This window comes from Lissotriton helveticus, chromosome 7, assembly GCF_964261635.1.
Source record: "Lissotriton helveticus chromosome 7, aLisHel1.1, whole genome shotgun sequence".
NCBI lineage: Eukaryota > Metazoa > Chordata > Amphibia > Caudata > Salamandridae > Lissotriton > Lissotriton helveticus.
The window spans coordinates 477,726,232-477,743,247 of NC_136068.1; the positions used below are offsets into that span (position 1 = coordinate 477,726,232).

The 17,016-nt window shown below is 47.0% G+C and overlaps 1 protein-coding gene across 2 annotated transcripts in view; it reads right to left on the minus strand.

Moving 5' to 3' along the window:
• The window catches only part of LOC144768639 (gap junction beta-5 protein-like), a 141,193-nt gene that overhangs the window by 68,243 nt on the left and 55,934 nt on the right, over positions 1-17,016 (minus strand). The window contains exon 1 of one of the 2 annotated variants that reach the window (XM_078652450.1): positions 5,223-5,413. The exons of the other annotated variant lie outside the window; for it this stretch is intronic. The gene's annotated coding sequence lies outside the window, so the exon portion shown is untranslated. Of the gene's footprint in view, positions 1-5,222; positions 5,414-17,016 lie in introns of those variants that run through there. 2 annotated transcript variants of the gene reach the window in all.

A 17,016-nucleotide genomic window follows, 5' to 3' on the forward strand; every position in this document is an offset into this window, starting at 1 on the left:
CACACACAGCCACACGGACACCCCCCCACCCCACCCACTCACTGGGCTTTTTTCGCTGCGCTGCTACAGGCTCCGTCACTCCGCCGCATCACCTGGCACACCCGGGGCTTCCCTCACTCATGGGAGCCCCGCAGTTGCATCGGCGGCCTCAGCTGCCACTTATGCTCCTCCTTACGTCTGCTGGCACACGCGGGGCTCTCCCTCAGGCATGGGAGCCCCGCATCAACACTGCTCTCTTCACGCCTGTCGTGGAGCAGAAGTCCCACCCCACGACAGGCGTGACAGTCCGAACTTCCGGTTTTCGGGCCGGTGGTGGAAGTGCAGTGATGTTCTTCGGAGTGCAGTGACATTCAGACGAGGCGCAAGAAGGTGAGCTTGTTTCCTCCAGTTAAGAGTTCTTGGTACGCAGGCATTTTTCACCCTCTTTACTTTTTTATGACACAGCTCTAGTGGGAAGCTACTTTACCACTTTATGTAGAATGTAAAAAGGTGTCATGTGCTACTGTTCAACTCGAAATACGAAACAATTGTAAGGATGGAGAAAGATTGCACCTGCCGATTCTTAACTTCACATGTTTAAGTAAGAACTTCCCCGTTTCGTATGGCAGGAATGCGCATTTGCACATTTTACCTTTTTCCGCCACATTGAAACTAATGTACCAGGAACAGAAAAACCTTCCTCCAAGATCCCCTTAAATTATCGGGACGTTTATGATATTTCCACAACTCATTTGCACTGTTATTCCAGCATTTTTTAATCTAAGTGATTAGTCCTTGGGAACATTAATGAATACACACAAAGCTATGGCTTTCTTTTAATATTAGGTGTTCACCGACGTCCTAGTAATCATTGCCCTGCTCCTGCCCTGGTAGCAATTGTCCCACCTTTAACCCTATACAGATGACAGCGGACAATTCACAATTCTGGTGTTTCTCATGCTGCACGCCTCACACTGCTGCACGCCACACAGTGCTGCACGCCTCATACTGCTGCACGCCTCACACTGCTGCACGCCTCACACTGCTGCACGCCTCACACTGCTGCACGCCTCACACTGCTGCACGCCTCACACTGCTGCACGCCTCACACTGCTGCACGCCTCACACTGCTGCACGCCACACACTGCTGCACGCCACACACTGCTGCACGCCACACACTGCTGCACGCCACACACTGCTGCACGCCTCACACTGCTGCACGCCTCACACTGCTGCACGCCTCACACTGCTGCACGCCTCACACTGCTGCACGCCTCACACTGCTGCACGCCTCACACTGCTGCACGCCTCACACTGCTTCACGCCACACACTGCTGCACGCCACACACTATTGCATGTCTCACACTGCTGCATGCCTCACACTGCTGCATGCCTCACACTGCTGCACGCTGCACGCCACATACTGCTGCACGCCACACACGGCTGCACGCCACACACTGCTTCACGCCACACACTGCTGCACGCCACACACTGCTGCATGCCACACACTGCTGCATGCTGCACGCCACACACTGCTGCACGCCTCACACTGCTGCACGCCACACACTGCTGCATGCCTCACACTGCTGCACGCTGCACGCCTCACACTGCTGCACGCCTCAAACTGCTGCACGCCTCACACTGCTGCCCGCTGCATGCCACACACTGCTGCACACCACACACTGCTGCATGCCTCAAACTGCTGCACGCTGCATGCCGCTGCATGCTACACACCACACACTGCTGCACATCTCACACTGCTGCACGCCACACACTGCTGCACGCCACACACTGCTGCACGCCACACACTGCTGCACGCCTCACACTGCTGCACGCCTCACACTGCTGCACGCCTCACACTGCTGCATGCCTCACACTGCTGCACGCTGCACACTGCTGCATTACTCATACTGCTATATGCTGCACACTGCCACACGCCTCACACTGCTGCCCGCCTCAAACTGCTGCACGCCTCACACTGCTGCGCACTGCTGCATTACTCACACTGTTGCATGCTGCACACTGCTGCATACCACACACTGCTGCACACCACACACTGCTGCACGCCTCACACTGCTGCACGCCTCACACTATTGCACGCTGCACGCCTCACACTGCTGCATGTCTCACACTGCTGCATGCCTCACACTGCTGCACGCTGCATGCCACATACTGCTGCATGCCACACACGGCTGCACGCCACACACTGCTTCACGCCACACACTGCTGCACGCCACACACTGCTGTATGCCACACACTGCTGCATGCTGCACGCCACACACTGCTGCACGCCTCACACTGCTGCACGCCACACACTGCTGCATGCCTCACACTGCTGCATGCCTCACACTGCTGCACGCTGCACGCCTCACACTGCTGCACGCCTCAAACTGCTGCACGCCTCACACTGCTGCCCGCTGCATGCCACACACTGCTGCACACCACACACTGCTGCATGCCTCAAACTGCTGCACGCTGCATGCCGCTGCATGCTACACACCACACACTGCTGCACGCCACACACTGCTGCACGCCACACACTGCTGCACGCCTCACACTGCTGCACGCCTCACACTGCTGCACGCCTCACACTGCTGCACGCCTCACACTGCTGCACGCCTCACACTGCTGCACGCCTCACACTGCTGCACGCCTCACACTGCTGCATGCCTCACACTGCTGCATGCCTCACACTGCTGCATTACTCATACTGCTATATGCTGCACACTGCCACACGCCTCACACTGCTGCCCGCCTCACACTGCTGCACGCCTCACACTGCTGCGCACTGCTGCATTACTCACACTGTTGCATGCTGCACACTGCTGCATACCACACACTGCTGCACACCACACACTGCTGCACGCCTCACACTGCTGCACGCCTCACAACACCACCACATCACTCAGGGACACCACCATATCACTCTAGGACACCACCACATCACTATAGGACACCACCACATCACTCTGGGACACCACCACATCAACCTTGGACACCACTACATCACTCAGGGACACCACCACATCACTCAGGGACACCACCACATCACTCAAGGGCACCACCACATCACTCGGGCATCACTCAGGGGCACCACCACATCACTCAGGGACACCACCACATCGCTCACAGACACCACCACATCACTCAGGGACACCACCACATCACTCAGGGACACCACCACATCACTCTGGGATGTGATACCACCACATCACTCTGGGACACCACCACATCACTCAGCCCAACCACATTATCACGCAGCACCACAACAGCACTGTCCTTACTTGCTACCAACAAGCATTGCCATAGCCAATAGGACTTGCATTAGGAAAGTGTAAGCTATTGGCTTTGTGAATAACAATGCTATTAATTTATATATTTTCAAAGCCAACATATATTTTAAAAAATGTCATTTACAAAACCAATAGCTCACACTTTCCTAATGTGAGACCTATTGCATTGCAAATGCTTGTTTAAAGGAGGCTTCGAATCGGGTCTCTATCGGGCTCGGTTTTGTGCTCTGGCATAGGCTGTGCGTTTTTTTCTGAACTACAGTGACAGCAGGCACATCGATGTGTGCATGCTCACACTGCTCCCTTCTCACTAGTGGAGAAGTTACAGCATGGCGTCGTGCCAGATGAGCATTCTAGGGGAAGGGAAATCCTTACAACAGAGTTATTTTCTCTCTAGATTTCCCTTCTCTTTTTGAAAATCAGAAGCAGCAACATTGTTATGGTGTCACCAGGACGTTAAATGGAAGCTTTTTCAATATTATGTGCACAAGCCGTAGTTGCTGCTTATTTATCTTATGCAACTAACACCCAAAGACAAAGCCAATAGTCCTGACTTGTAAGTATGATGTTACTTGTTGTATCATATATCTGGATGCGATGACAGAAACAGCAAAATACAAGTCGGGTGGCACACTATGCTAAGCCCAGATTTTTAGGTTACGTGTTTTAAGCCACGCCTTTAATTACACTGACCACGCCCCTTTGAGAGACCCTCCAGTTTTTTCATCCCACTTAAAGCCCTGGAGCAGGGCATCATTACCACAGTCCAGATGCAAGAGTACAATGGCTTCAATGATAGTCCGAAAGTCACTTTCTGGGAGTAATGGTTTTGCTTTCCGCAGTGGCATAACGAAACTTGAGGGGGCCCCCTGAAAAGTACAGGGAGGGGGGCCCCTCCGACTCGGGCAAGAGGTCTCAAGCCAGGATACTGTGCTGAGGGGGCTCCCTAGAGTTTGCGGGGCTGCGGGGTCTTATGTTACACCACTGGCTTTCCTTAGTAGAGAGAATTGGTACCAAGTCAGGGTCTGGCGCAGTAACAGCTGCCGGATCTGGCATTGGGCTGGGTAGCTCTATTCCAGCACCATCCCTAATTCCATAATAATCATTTTCTCAATGTGTAAACCATGAAAAGTGTTGTTATCTAAAAACCTGACACACCTGCAGGGTCACAAAAAAATGTGGAGTAAACGCCCAACCCAGTATCTTACTCGGAATGAAACCTCGATTATAGGGTAACACGGATCCCTGCAGCAGATGTAGTGACGCCCTGGAGTATTTTTACATGGGTTACACACATTTGTGGTCTGGAATAGCTGATCAAACCGGTGCTACAATACTACCTGGATTTAAATCAGAATTTGTAACTGCAGGCAACAGAAAGATTTCGTCAGAAGAGCCATTAGGTCACTCAGTCACTATTTTTTTATGTCACGAGCCATAGGCTTTCAAGTGGTAAATGCATCTCTGCAGCATGCGTTAAAGTAGGAGCCCTTCTCACTGCGGCTCGAACCTGTGACCTGAAAGCTGTACACGTTTCTGAGCAGGGGCCAAACCCGCGGAGAGTTGTTTGATTAGCATTGCAATCCGTGGCTTGCAGCACAGGTGCGGTTCTCTGCAGAAAACAAGCACCATGTCCCTGAAAAACAATGACGTGACCAGAAGATTGAACACAGATGTCTGCAGCAAGCGTATTAAACTCCACCATATCTCCTAGAATCCTACGGCATGGCGAGTAAAGAACTGCCAACGGGTCTCCGCAGGAGGCACATCAACCCATTTTACTGTGTCTGGATTCTGTGATTTGTAGGTAGGTAATATTTGCAGCAACACCTGCATTGACAGACCGAGCTATCCAACTGGGATTCGAATCTGAAACATTGCTTAGAAGCAACTGCCCCTTCGTTAAGCACTACTTATTTAAAACGCCGCCAGAAACTCCGATGCGATTACCTTTCTGGAAGGGTAGTGGTTCCTTCTTCTCGCCTCTCATCCCACGCCTGCAGGCTTCGAGGCGCTTGCTTTGACGCCGCACGCCTTCTGGATTCTTTGAGAAGTGTAGAATGGATCTCCGCCCCGGGACGATTTCCTTCCCCCGGTCATGTGTTTGTCCCCGTTTGGGCCCAATCCAAACTGACGAATGTGGATGAGGTCAGGGTTTCCGGAAAGAACTCCCACCCATTGGCCGGTAGAGGAGCGAGCCATTGTGTTAATAGAGGAACAGAGAGTTCAAGCAAAGCTGAAACTGTTACTTCTGCTTATGTATCATCCATCCCAACCGAGGACTCTGCCCTTGAGCAAGAAGAGCCGTGCCTCTCAATCTCAGGGGCTCACTGGTTCAATCAAGGGAGACATGACTTCACTACAAGCAAAGAAAAATGCCCTTGGTCCCCCACTGTTTCAGACATGCCAACTGACCCGATACAGGGCGGGAACACCCAATTTTGTAAGCAAAAAACGACTTTATTTTGTCTGTCGCCAGCCTGAAATTGCCTCTGTTGCAATAGAAGTCAATAGGGCACATACATTCTCCAGATTATTATTTTTAAATCGCCCACTTCCCTCTTCTGAATGTTGGCATGTATGCTGTAGGCAGGGGCCCAACTAGACTCAAACTTTGGGGCGGGCTAACCGATCGACCAATTGGGGGGGCATATGCAGAACTCGATGAAAATGTCCTGCAGGGGCTTCCTTCAACACTGTTGTATGCTCCATACTACGAGGATCATTTTTCTGTACTATATGCAGCCACTGATGCATTTTGAAGCATACTTGGCCATTAACATTGGTCTCAATTTAATATTATTAAGTGTGGTTTAAGGGCTTTTCATCAAGGAATTTTAGCAGGATGAACGGTGAATGCTGCACTTGACTGCACGTTTGGCCATTAGACCAAGCAGGATGTGGAATTTCAGGCACAATAAACAGCAAATAGTTGCACTGGGCCAGTTGAACTGTTCCTAACATATTGGGACTTAAAAAATACATGATATTTATGCATTCTTCCACGAAGGAGATTTTTCGAATTTTGTAGCTAATGGTGCAGTTTAAATGTGTTTGTTTTATCATTGTTCTGTTCATAGCGCATTTTTCAGCACACAATAGGTTTATGTTAGAATACAAGTTTAAGAAGCGGCAACTCATAAAATGCTAATGCTATATTCAGCGGCACTGCATGATAATCCCCAGTTTCAGCTCTCATCATAAATTCATGATTTTGATACACTTGCGGAATGTCGTAGCTTGAAATGCAACTCTTATTTATAAAGATTTTAATGTTCGCAGCGCGGAAACTGAGCATAAAGTATGATTGTCGGTGGTGCCTCTAACCTCACAAATTAGAATTAACCAGGGTTTTAACAAGTATACCTTGTTAGGTCATATGCTAATCCGCTGCAGCTGGCTCAGGTAAGCATCGTTGGGAGATGGGGTGAGGCAGGGCACGGCCGGGGGAGAGCCAAGAGACAACGGAATAGGTGTTATTTATTAATTTATTTATTTATACCTATTCCGTTATCTGTTGACTTACCCCCTACTACCCCACCCGCAACTGCCCCACCCCAGCCCACTGCATTTTCCTGAGCCCGCCACCGCTGATGCTAATACTGCCACTGTCCTATCAGCCGTTGGATTTGAGGTTCATGAATACAGTGGCAAGATCAGAAATGAAACCTAGTCAAAAAGTCCTTTGGTTTTCACTCCTTTGCTTCCAGCTAGATTCAGAGCGACCTCAATGGGAGGCTTTTGATGAGCTCAAGGTAGGTTAGGGGGTCAACTTTGAATTGCCATTTGTGGTGAAATAGTGTTTGATGTCACTTCCAGTTTTATGTTTTAGTCATTGGAAGCCCAGGCAGCACAGAACAAATACCCACACGTGTCTCATACATGAATATTATTATCATAAGAGTTTCCACTAACAATGCTTTCTAGAAATTTTCAGACACAGTGAATGGAGAAAAATCTTTATAACTTAAAAACTTAAGTTTGTGTAATTTAATTTATTTGTTTACAGATGGCGTGGTGCATATGTTTAAATGGGATCTTTTTGTGGGGAGAAATTATCACGAAATATGATGTGTTGGGGTAATGGTCAGTAGAAGTATACAAATGTATTTATAGAACAATGGTAGGATGGCTTTTAACAGCAGTGATGCTCCGGTTACTTACCGGTAATCTTCATTATCCTTAATCTGTAGTCCTTGTCACAGGCAATTACTTGTGAGGTGCAACCATCTAGTTGACAGGACCAAAACCAGGAAGTAGGAGTGGACTTGTACTAATCCCACCCATTTAGGGTGGTATAAGATATGGCCAATCCCTTTCCACTTCCTGACAAACCAAGCCAGCAGAGGCCAGTCATCACAGGAAGGGAGGGAGGGCTGATTTGACTGTTACGAGGACTACCGACTAAGGATAATGAGGATTACCGGTAAGTAACCGGAGCATTATCCCTACGTCCTACGTCCCCGTCACAGCCAATTACTCGTAAGGAATACAAAAGCCAAGACTTGCAGAAGAATCACAGCAAAGAGATATACTGCAAAAAAGTAGCAAATTTAATGAAGACAAAAAACGCAGCACATGAGATACAGCAAACTAAAGAAGAACTCATGAAGAATGCAAAACCGATTCCAAAACCTCGTGACCAAAGGAATCGGTACCCAGCCCCACCCCATCAATCTTATTGTGGCATAAGAAAATATGTGGAGTGGCCAAGGTGCCTGCTCAGCAAATCTTCTGCAAAGAAACCCCTTTGAAATGAGACCACAAGGCTGCTACCCCTCTGGTGGAGCGTCCCTGAATAGAGGCTGGAGGGGAAACATGTGTGTACTCATATGCAACAGAAATAGCCTCCCAGATCCATCGGCTAATGGAAATATTACATGGTTGGCCACCTTGGTTAGACCCCCCAAAGGTAATAAACAAGTGATCTCAAATCCAGAAACCCAGGGTACGATTCAAATAAAGCAAAATAGTCCACCTAACATCTAGCAAATGAAGCAACCGTTCAGCATCAGAAGGATTTGGGAAGAAAGAAGGGAGAAACATCTCCTTCTCCCATTAAGAGAGGGAAGGAACCTTGGGCAGAAAACTAGGATCTGTTCTCAAAGTGACTCCATCCTCCAGAATCCGTGAACCAAAGGGTTTTACACAGTAAAGCCACCAGTTCCCACATAAGCCTAGCAGAGGTTACGACAACCAAAAAGACAACCTTCAGAGTCAGCCACTTCAATTCCACGGAAGACAGAGGTTCGAAGTGGAAACCCTGGAGAGAAGAAAGAACCAACTGTAAATCCCTAGGAGGTCAAAAAGGGCGAGTAGTAGATCTGGATGGAGAGAGCAGCCTAAAACCAAAGCCACATTATCCAGGAATTCACCACTGGGACTATGAAAAGCGCGAATAGCAGCCCTTTGAGATCATAACATAGCCACAGAAAGGCCCTTATTAAAATCTTCCAATAGAAATTGCAACACCGCCAAAATCTCACTAGCAGAAGGCGAACAATGATCATCCCAACACCACAGTGGAAAGTTATTCCAATCCCATAAATAGCAAGAAAGCGTGGAGGGATGGCTAGAGTGCTGAATTGCAGCCGACAAATGATCAAGGAGCCTTTTACTCCTTAAACCCTCCCTTACAACTACCAGGCTGAACTGAAAGAGGCAGATGAGCCAGCCTTGAGACACCAAGGGAGGAGGAAACAGAGGAATTCTCCAGTGAGGCAGAAGAGAAATGGAAAGAAGCAGAGGAATCCACGACCTCCTGGGCCAAAAAGGTACTACCGCTATCACCTCAGCTCTTTCCCTCCGATTCCTTATCACCAATTTCTGAATTAAGGGAAATGTAGGGAAGGCATACAGAAGCTTGCAAGGTCAAGGGATGGACAAGGCATCCACCCCCCACACCCCCAGATCAGAATCCAAGAACAGAATCGAGCCAGCTGAGCTTTGGCTGGGGAGGCAAACAGGTCCAGAAAAATATCTCCTAACTTGTGAAAAATCTCCTGAAACACTGTTCGTGTCAGGCAAAGATCCTGAGATGTGACAAATGTCCTGCTGAGGGCGTCAGTTCACGTGTTGTCCCTTACCCTGATGTATGTTGCCATGAGAGATTGAAGAAAATGCTCTGACCAGTTCCCGATCTTCATTGCTACCAGATTGAGGGAGGAGGACCATGACCATCCCTGCCTGTTGATATAAGCCATGGCCACAAATTTGTTCCATCCTTACCAACACATGACGATTCACTAGATGGGGTAGGAAGAATCGCAGGGCTAACCATATAGCGGAAAGTTCCCTCCGATTGGATGACTGACGCCTCTGAACACCGGGCCAAAGGCGCTGAGTCAAGAATGCTCCCAGATGTGCACCCCATTTCAAAAGACTGACATCTGGCATCAGAATGAGAGGAGGATTCAGAGCCAGAGGAACTCCCCTGAGAAGGGACGCTTCCTTCAGCCACCACTGAAGTTGGGAGGAAACCTGAGGAGTTACAGGGATCTGAGTCTCGTACTCCAGAGAGGCAGGCTTCCAAAGCCAGAGAAGATGTGACAACAGAGGCCTCATATGCAACCACGGCCAAGGCACCAGGAACACACATGAAGCCATGTGCCCTAGATCTGCAGACAAACCCTTGCCTATGCTGTGTCTTGAGACAATAGCCAAGCGAAAACCTGCCTCAATCTCACAGCTCTATCCTGAGGCAGATAGACCATGCCCTCCCGGGTTTTGAACAGGGCACCAATAAAAGTCCACTCCGGGGATAGCACCAGATTACATTTTGCTATGTTGAGGAGAAAACCATGAGCGTGAAGACAGTTCACTAGCAGATCCAACCCAACCAAGGCCTCCTGCAATGAATCACCCACCAGGAGCCAGTCGTCCAGATATGAAAAGACAGTCAAACCCTGTTAATGGAGAGCAGCCACCAAAGCAACCATCATCTTAGTAAACACCCTTGGGAGAAATTTGATGCCAAAGGGCTTGATACATGGAACTTCCAAAAGCTAAGCCTGGGTGGAGCTGGTGGAGCAACACTACGCGGAGGTCCACAGAGTTTGGGACCATCTCCGTGGAAACTCTGCTCCACCGCCCGCCTCCATCCCCCCAAGGAGAATTACATTAAATATACTTTAAAGGTTAAAAAAAGAAACACTTACCTTAACTGCAGCGTCCCCGGACTTCCGTCCTCCTCTTGCTCTGTTTCACGATTATCTGCGCATGCATGTGCGCCCGTGCCCATGCATGCGCATTTCTCACAAGGAATGCGTGAGCCCGTGCGCTTCCGCAGATCATTGTGAAACCAAGGAAGAGGAGGACGGCAGCCTGGGGACGCCACAGTTAAGGTAAATGTTTCTTTTTTTTAACCTTCAGAGTATATGTAATGTAATTCTCCTGGGGGGGTGGAGGCGTGGGCAACTCCGCTCAGCCACGGAGTGTGCTGAGTTGTGCCTACTCCGCGTTCTCCGTGGAACGCGGAGTAGGCACAACTCCGCACACTCCGCGGGCGGAAAGGAGTTCTCCGCCCACGGTAACCAAAAACACAAAATCTCAGAAATCTATGATGTACCAGTGCCACTGGGATATGGAAATATAAGCATCCACCAGGTCTATGGTCACGAGGAAAAACAGAGGAGAGATCAAGGGAATAATCTTATGCAATGTCTCCATCTTGAAATGCATGTTCTTCATCCATTTGTTCCCATTTTTGAGGTCTATGATCAGGCGTAATCCCCTGTGACTTTTGGACCCTGAATAATCCGGGAGGAGGTTCTTCTTCCTTGTTGTGCCAGTGGAACTTGCGCTATCGCCTCCTTCTGAAGAAAAAGGAGAACAGCAACCCTCAATGCCTCCAATTTGCTTTCGCAATGGGGTTCTCAAGTAACAATGGTCCCCAAGTCAGGAGAAATGGAGAGAAACCCTATTTTATAGCCTGACTCCACCACCTGGAGGACCCAAGAATTGGAGGTAGAGAGTACCCACGCATCCCGGAAATGAGGAATACGACCTCCCACTGGCCAATCTAGGCCATCTCTGGCATAGTCATGACTTCTGCTTGAAGATGCCCGATGAAGACCGACTCTTCCCATCATCTTGCGATCTAAAGGGCTTCCCTCTCTGACTCTTTCGACCTTGCATGTACTGGCATCTGGAAGGCTGCTTAAAAGACTTTGATGGTTTGGCCTGTGGATGGTAAAATGAAACTGAAACTGACTGCAGGGAAGAGGAAGAATGTTTCTTCTCCTTAAACATCTTTTGCAATTTTTCATCTAGCTCTGATCCAAAAAGTTTTCCCCCTCAAATGGCATGCGACGAGCCGCATTTCTTTCAGCGTAATCTGTACACCAGTCTTGAAGAAAGACTTCCCGGCTAGCTGCAATAGTAGGTCCCTCAGCAAGAGAAGCCACACGCACCACATCCAAGGAAATGTCAGATAGGAACTCAGGTTGCTTCTCAAGGCATTCAATAAGGTTGGAGCACGTCGCCCTCCTGAATGGCATTGAACAGTTCTTTATAGTCCGCAAGCATAGACTGGGCGGTATAGGTGCCCTAAATACCAGACCTCATACCTAGGTTAGAATCTGTATTGGATTTCTTAAGGGCTGGCTCACTCTTCTTGTCAACTGGATCCTTAAACATATTCTCCTCAGCCATCGAGGTATGATCGACAAGGCCGGCCACCAAAGAATCCACAGAGACAGAGTCTGGAAACGTATTGTCAGCATCCTTCAGACGGTAAATCTTAGTCATAAAATTAGGGACCACAATCCTGTCGGGATCCCTCCATTCTCGGAACGCAACATCCATCACATGCTGATGGGCAGGAAAAGAAGGCGTCTGGGCTGTGACAATTCATGGCAAAGCCAGTTCCTTAGAAGCGGAAGGCAAGACAACTGAAGCACACCCTATATTTGAGTGCACCCTGGATAGGATCTCAGGCAACAAATCTTTGACACTATATTTCCCCTTAAAGTCTGAAATAGTAGAGTCATCCCCTATACCTTCATCTGATCCTGACTGAGAGATGTCTGCTCTGGACCAGTCCACAATCTTGGACTCGGTCTTCAGCTTTCTCAAGGTCCTCAACAGTATTTTCTTAACTTTCTCCTTAAGGGTATCATCTCCCCATCTCCCCGAGGAGACCGTGTCCTTCTGGAGTGCTTGCAGCGAGGAGAACTGGACCTAGAGGAGGATTCATTACTGGAAGAAGAGGCCAGGTGTCTACTCTTCTTAGAGTGATGGCCCATAACAGCAGCAGCACACAAAGCACAGGCACGAAATGTGGTAAATAACCAAGCAGCGACCAGCACAGCACCTTATCTGCCATTAGCGATTCCTTTTAATAAAAAGAAAAAAACACAAGCATGCGCAAAGCCCCAAACAGGCAAATGCATGCTCCAAAACTGAACACCACTCTAGTCCCGCATGCCCCTCAGCACTATCCGGGAATGAAAATAATAAAGGGCATACAGCACAGCCGCCGGTTTTGGGGAACTCACTCTTTGCTGCATTCAGAGTGAGACCTGCATCAGCAAGTAACTGGCACACTTGATTAAGGGCTTTGTTGTGTTCTTTCTGTATTCTCCCAAAAAATAGTATATCATCACTGTAATTGAAAAAATGTGTAACAGGTTGGATTACTCGACAAATAACATCCTGAATATCTCAACAGCCGAAGATACTACAAAACTCAGTCTCTTATATCTGAACAAACCAACATGAGTCAAAAAGGTTGCAATGTCTTGCAGTTTTCCTCTAACTCGAGTTGATGGAATCCTTCATTTAGTTCAAGACGGGAAAACACTTTGGCTCCATTCAATTGCATGATAATCTTTGCTATGTGTGGACTAGAATGTTTTATCCCTCTCAGTGTCATTGTTTACGTGGTGAATGTCAATGCAAATGCGCACCGCTCCACTACTGTCCTTTTTTGGGTAGTACTACTATGGGAAAAACCCATGGCATGTGGTCTGTGGAGCTTCGAATGAAGAGTGCTTCCAACTCTTGCTCTACAGTTTCTTGTAGATGAAAAGCAACTCTATGGTGCCCCTAAGCAACAGCGTGAATGCCTTCATTGATATGAAGCTGTACTTTCATTTTCTTGAGATTTCTCAGGCCATGGAATAACAATGAGAATCAGCTCATGATCTCAGACTGAGCACAGAAGTTGTAGTTAAAGGATTTCACCCCATGTCAACAGCAGTGGCAAAGCTGAGCAAACCGGCACTTGAAGTCTCTTGTAGAACATGAATGGTGGCTTGCACCGATGTCTGCTTATATTGCATTGTCGCTGTGAATTACCCTTAGCTTTGTAATGGCTCAGAAGCTGCCCAGGTATATACCTTCATGCATAACAGAGTGAGGCAATGTACCAGGGATAGGCTGCTAAAAACTTCCACTGGCAAATTAATGAACGCACAACTGTCTGTGATGAAAGTTATTGGATGATTGTTAACTTTCAGTGTGATTTTGGGACAGTGTCCAAATTAAGCTTTCAGTTTGTTTGGTAAGATTTCTTTGAACTGTGAACTTCTTTACAGGCAGATAACCCCACATGTGCACACAGTTCTTTATTACATATCATCACTGCCCGCCCATCCTCTTTGCAGGAACTCAATAGTGACATCGAAGGACCTTTGTACGATGAGTTTGATGACGATTGATTTTGCCTGGTTTCTACTTGTTTTAGCTGATGTTGCTTTTTGATTTTAGGGGTGTGGCGAGAATGTCTCTAGAACATTCTCGCATTCATCTTTACTTGCTGTTGCCGTGCACTTAACTCTTCTTTATACAGTTATGAAACGGTTCTCTTTCCCACAACTTTTGCGGACGACTTGTCCTATGGCTGCACATTTACCTTCATGGGGAAATAAAAATCCACATTGGAAGCATAGCTTTGTTTTCCTTGAAGGCATCAACTTACCTATCTCTTGTTTATGCTTGTGCTTGCTTTTCACGGTCAATGTTGATTCATTGTGTGCTGTTCTTGCTTCCATGTCAGCAGCTTGTCAGTCTGCTTGTTCTTCTGCTCTCTCAACCATCAGCATTTTCCATAGACTGTGTGTTTCTCTCAGCATGCACCTTCTAAACAAATCTGAAAGGCAGCCATCAATGATTCTGAGGCGAATGGCTTTTCATCAATGAAGTCACAGAACTTGAAATGTTTAATGAGTGCATCAAGTCTTTCAACAAACTTGTCCATTGCTTCACTAACCGGTTGTCATGCTTGGTTGAAGATATACCTTTCATCATCGACATTCGGCATTGGATATAACTTGCCTTCCAACACTTCTTTTACCTTTTGGTATGATTTTACATCAGTGTGTGAGATTTTCTTCAGCACTTCTTTCACTCCATCACCTGCAAGGTTTTTCAAATATCTGATGATCTTCTTGTCATCTTTTGTTCCAGTGTATCTATGAAGTCATCAAATGTTTTGATCCATGCAGCCCACCTGACGCCAATGTTCTGCTTCTTAGTAGTGTTGAAAGTCAGTGGGGACTTCGGAAACATGGCTGCATTATATTTTGCACTCTCTTCTGCCACTATTGAGAGCACGTGCTGTTCAGATGGCTTTCACCATGCAGGGTGGCACCAACAACGCTGCAAGCAATTGCCCTGTGCTTGAACTTGAGTCGCAGAATGCTTCAATCGCCCTTGACAGTGAGTAAGTACTCTTTCCTCGTATCTTTTTATAATTTTTATTTCTTCAAAGGAATAAACGTCTGCATTTGGGTTACGGCACAGCATCTCTGTCGACCACCTTGTCTGCGCTTTTGGCGAACATTTTGCATATGCACCTCTGCAGGGCCTTCAATCTCTTCTGTGGTCATGTATGGGCTAGATCAGGGCTGTGACTCCATATGTGCTGGTTGCAGACCACTCTGCATCCAATCTGGGAACACTTGGCATGCACAAGCAGTTTGCCATATCTTTGCAAATTCTCAGAAAGAGCAGTTTTGTCTTTTCAGGTACATATCCCCTACTCTTGACCAGTTGTAGTGTCTTCCCCAGCCTAAGAGCATGCAGATGAATTATGCCACACGGGAGATGCGGCCAAGTATTACTATATTTCTCAGCATACCCTCATGCACTGCGCATTACATCATAATACCCATTAACCACACCGTAACACCTCCACGCATATTACGTATTTCCTCTTCAGATTCTGCCAATAACCATGAGGGTCATAGTGTGAATAACATCATTATGCTACGGGGGGATGAAGCCCTCTAAGTGCAACAGTAGTTGCGCACCTGGCTGTAGGGCAGTAAAATCGGCCATAATGTGGGTGCAGCAGGCTCCTTACCCATACAAGGAACATTAGGAACATTAGGAACCAGGCAAGATGGTGATTTTGAAAAAGTAGTCAGAGGTTGGGGGAGCACTATTTTCCCCACTGACTTGCATTTAAGTGGAGATCATTTTTGGCAGTATGTCGTTTGACTTTAGAAATGGAAGTCTCCCATCTGAACCAGGTTTGTTGGAAAGAATGCCTTATCTCCCTGTTCTCCAGTGCCACTGCACCTGCTGCACCAAAGATAGATTTTGAGCTGCCTGGGATGCTCACATCACTAACCCCTAGTATTCTAACACATACGATTGCAGGAATGCAACAGGTGTTATTGTATGAGTAGCACTAGGCTCCCTCTCCCATGGGTTGTGTGTTTTTTAATTCACTTTCAGATCCAATCAGCACATGTTAATCTAAGATCAATGCAGGCTACCGGATCATATTCATTTCTAGGAAAGGACTTAGTTTGCGCTGGAGCTGTACTTAATGGAAAGCAGAAGACACTAATTTTTAGGAAGCCAAGAGGAACCAATTGACCTCTAAAAATGATTTTCTTACCTGTGTGATTCTGATGTCTTCTGAAGAAATTGGTTGGGGGGAAACTTAGGGCTGCTTTTTGATTTTCGTCTTGAAGAAACAAAAACAAGGTATGTGTTATGTGGGATGTATGTCTCAGCGAGGTGTTATAATTTAAGATGTATTGGGTGGATCATGTTCCTCCAGAGGACATGTTTGGTCCCTAAATGATTTGAGGTGTTTCTCTTTGGATTATATCGCTAGGTGTGGCACCTATCGCCACAAGGACTTGCAGACTATTTCTCTATGTTGCCAGTGATTGCCAATAGATGGTGTGGATTCCTGTCTTGGTGTCTGAACAGGCTTCCTTCGCCAGATGCATCCCATATCGTTTTCAGACACTGTGTCTAGGTATCAACTTAGTTTATAAATTTACGACATTTCCTTTAAGCCATCCACAGCTGAAGTTTACACAAGACTATATACAATTTTCTTTTACGGCTACATGGTCCTGATGAGAACTCCCCACTTATTATGAGTTCAAAACGCGTAGACCAGTTTATTTTCCAGCTATAGGAATCTAAAACGAAGTGCAATTGTGTTGAACTTTTTTATGTGTTGTTATATCATTTTCCTTGGCTGTTCTTACAAATAACAAATGTAAAGTTTTTTTGAAATTGAGACTTGGAGTGTGTGAGTGTGTTGTGTGATTAATGAAATAAAAGAGAGTGTTAGAGAGTATGAGAAAGAAAGAGTCCTAAAGGTGATAACTTTTTATGAAATATGATTTTTGTTACGAGGTGCAATGTCAACAATATGATGATATTGTAAAAAATGTCTAATTTTTGATATGTGAAAAAACGAATACAAGACAAAAGATTCATTTCAAACAGAAATAGAAGTCTAGGATACATGTTGTTGGATTTTCAAGGTGTT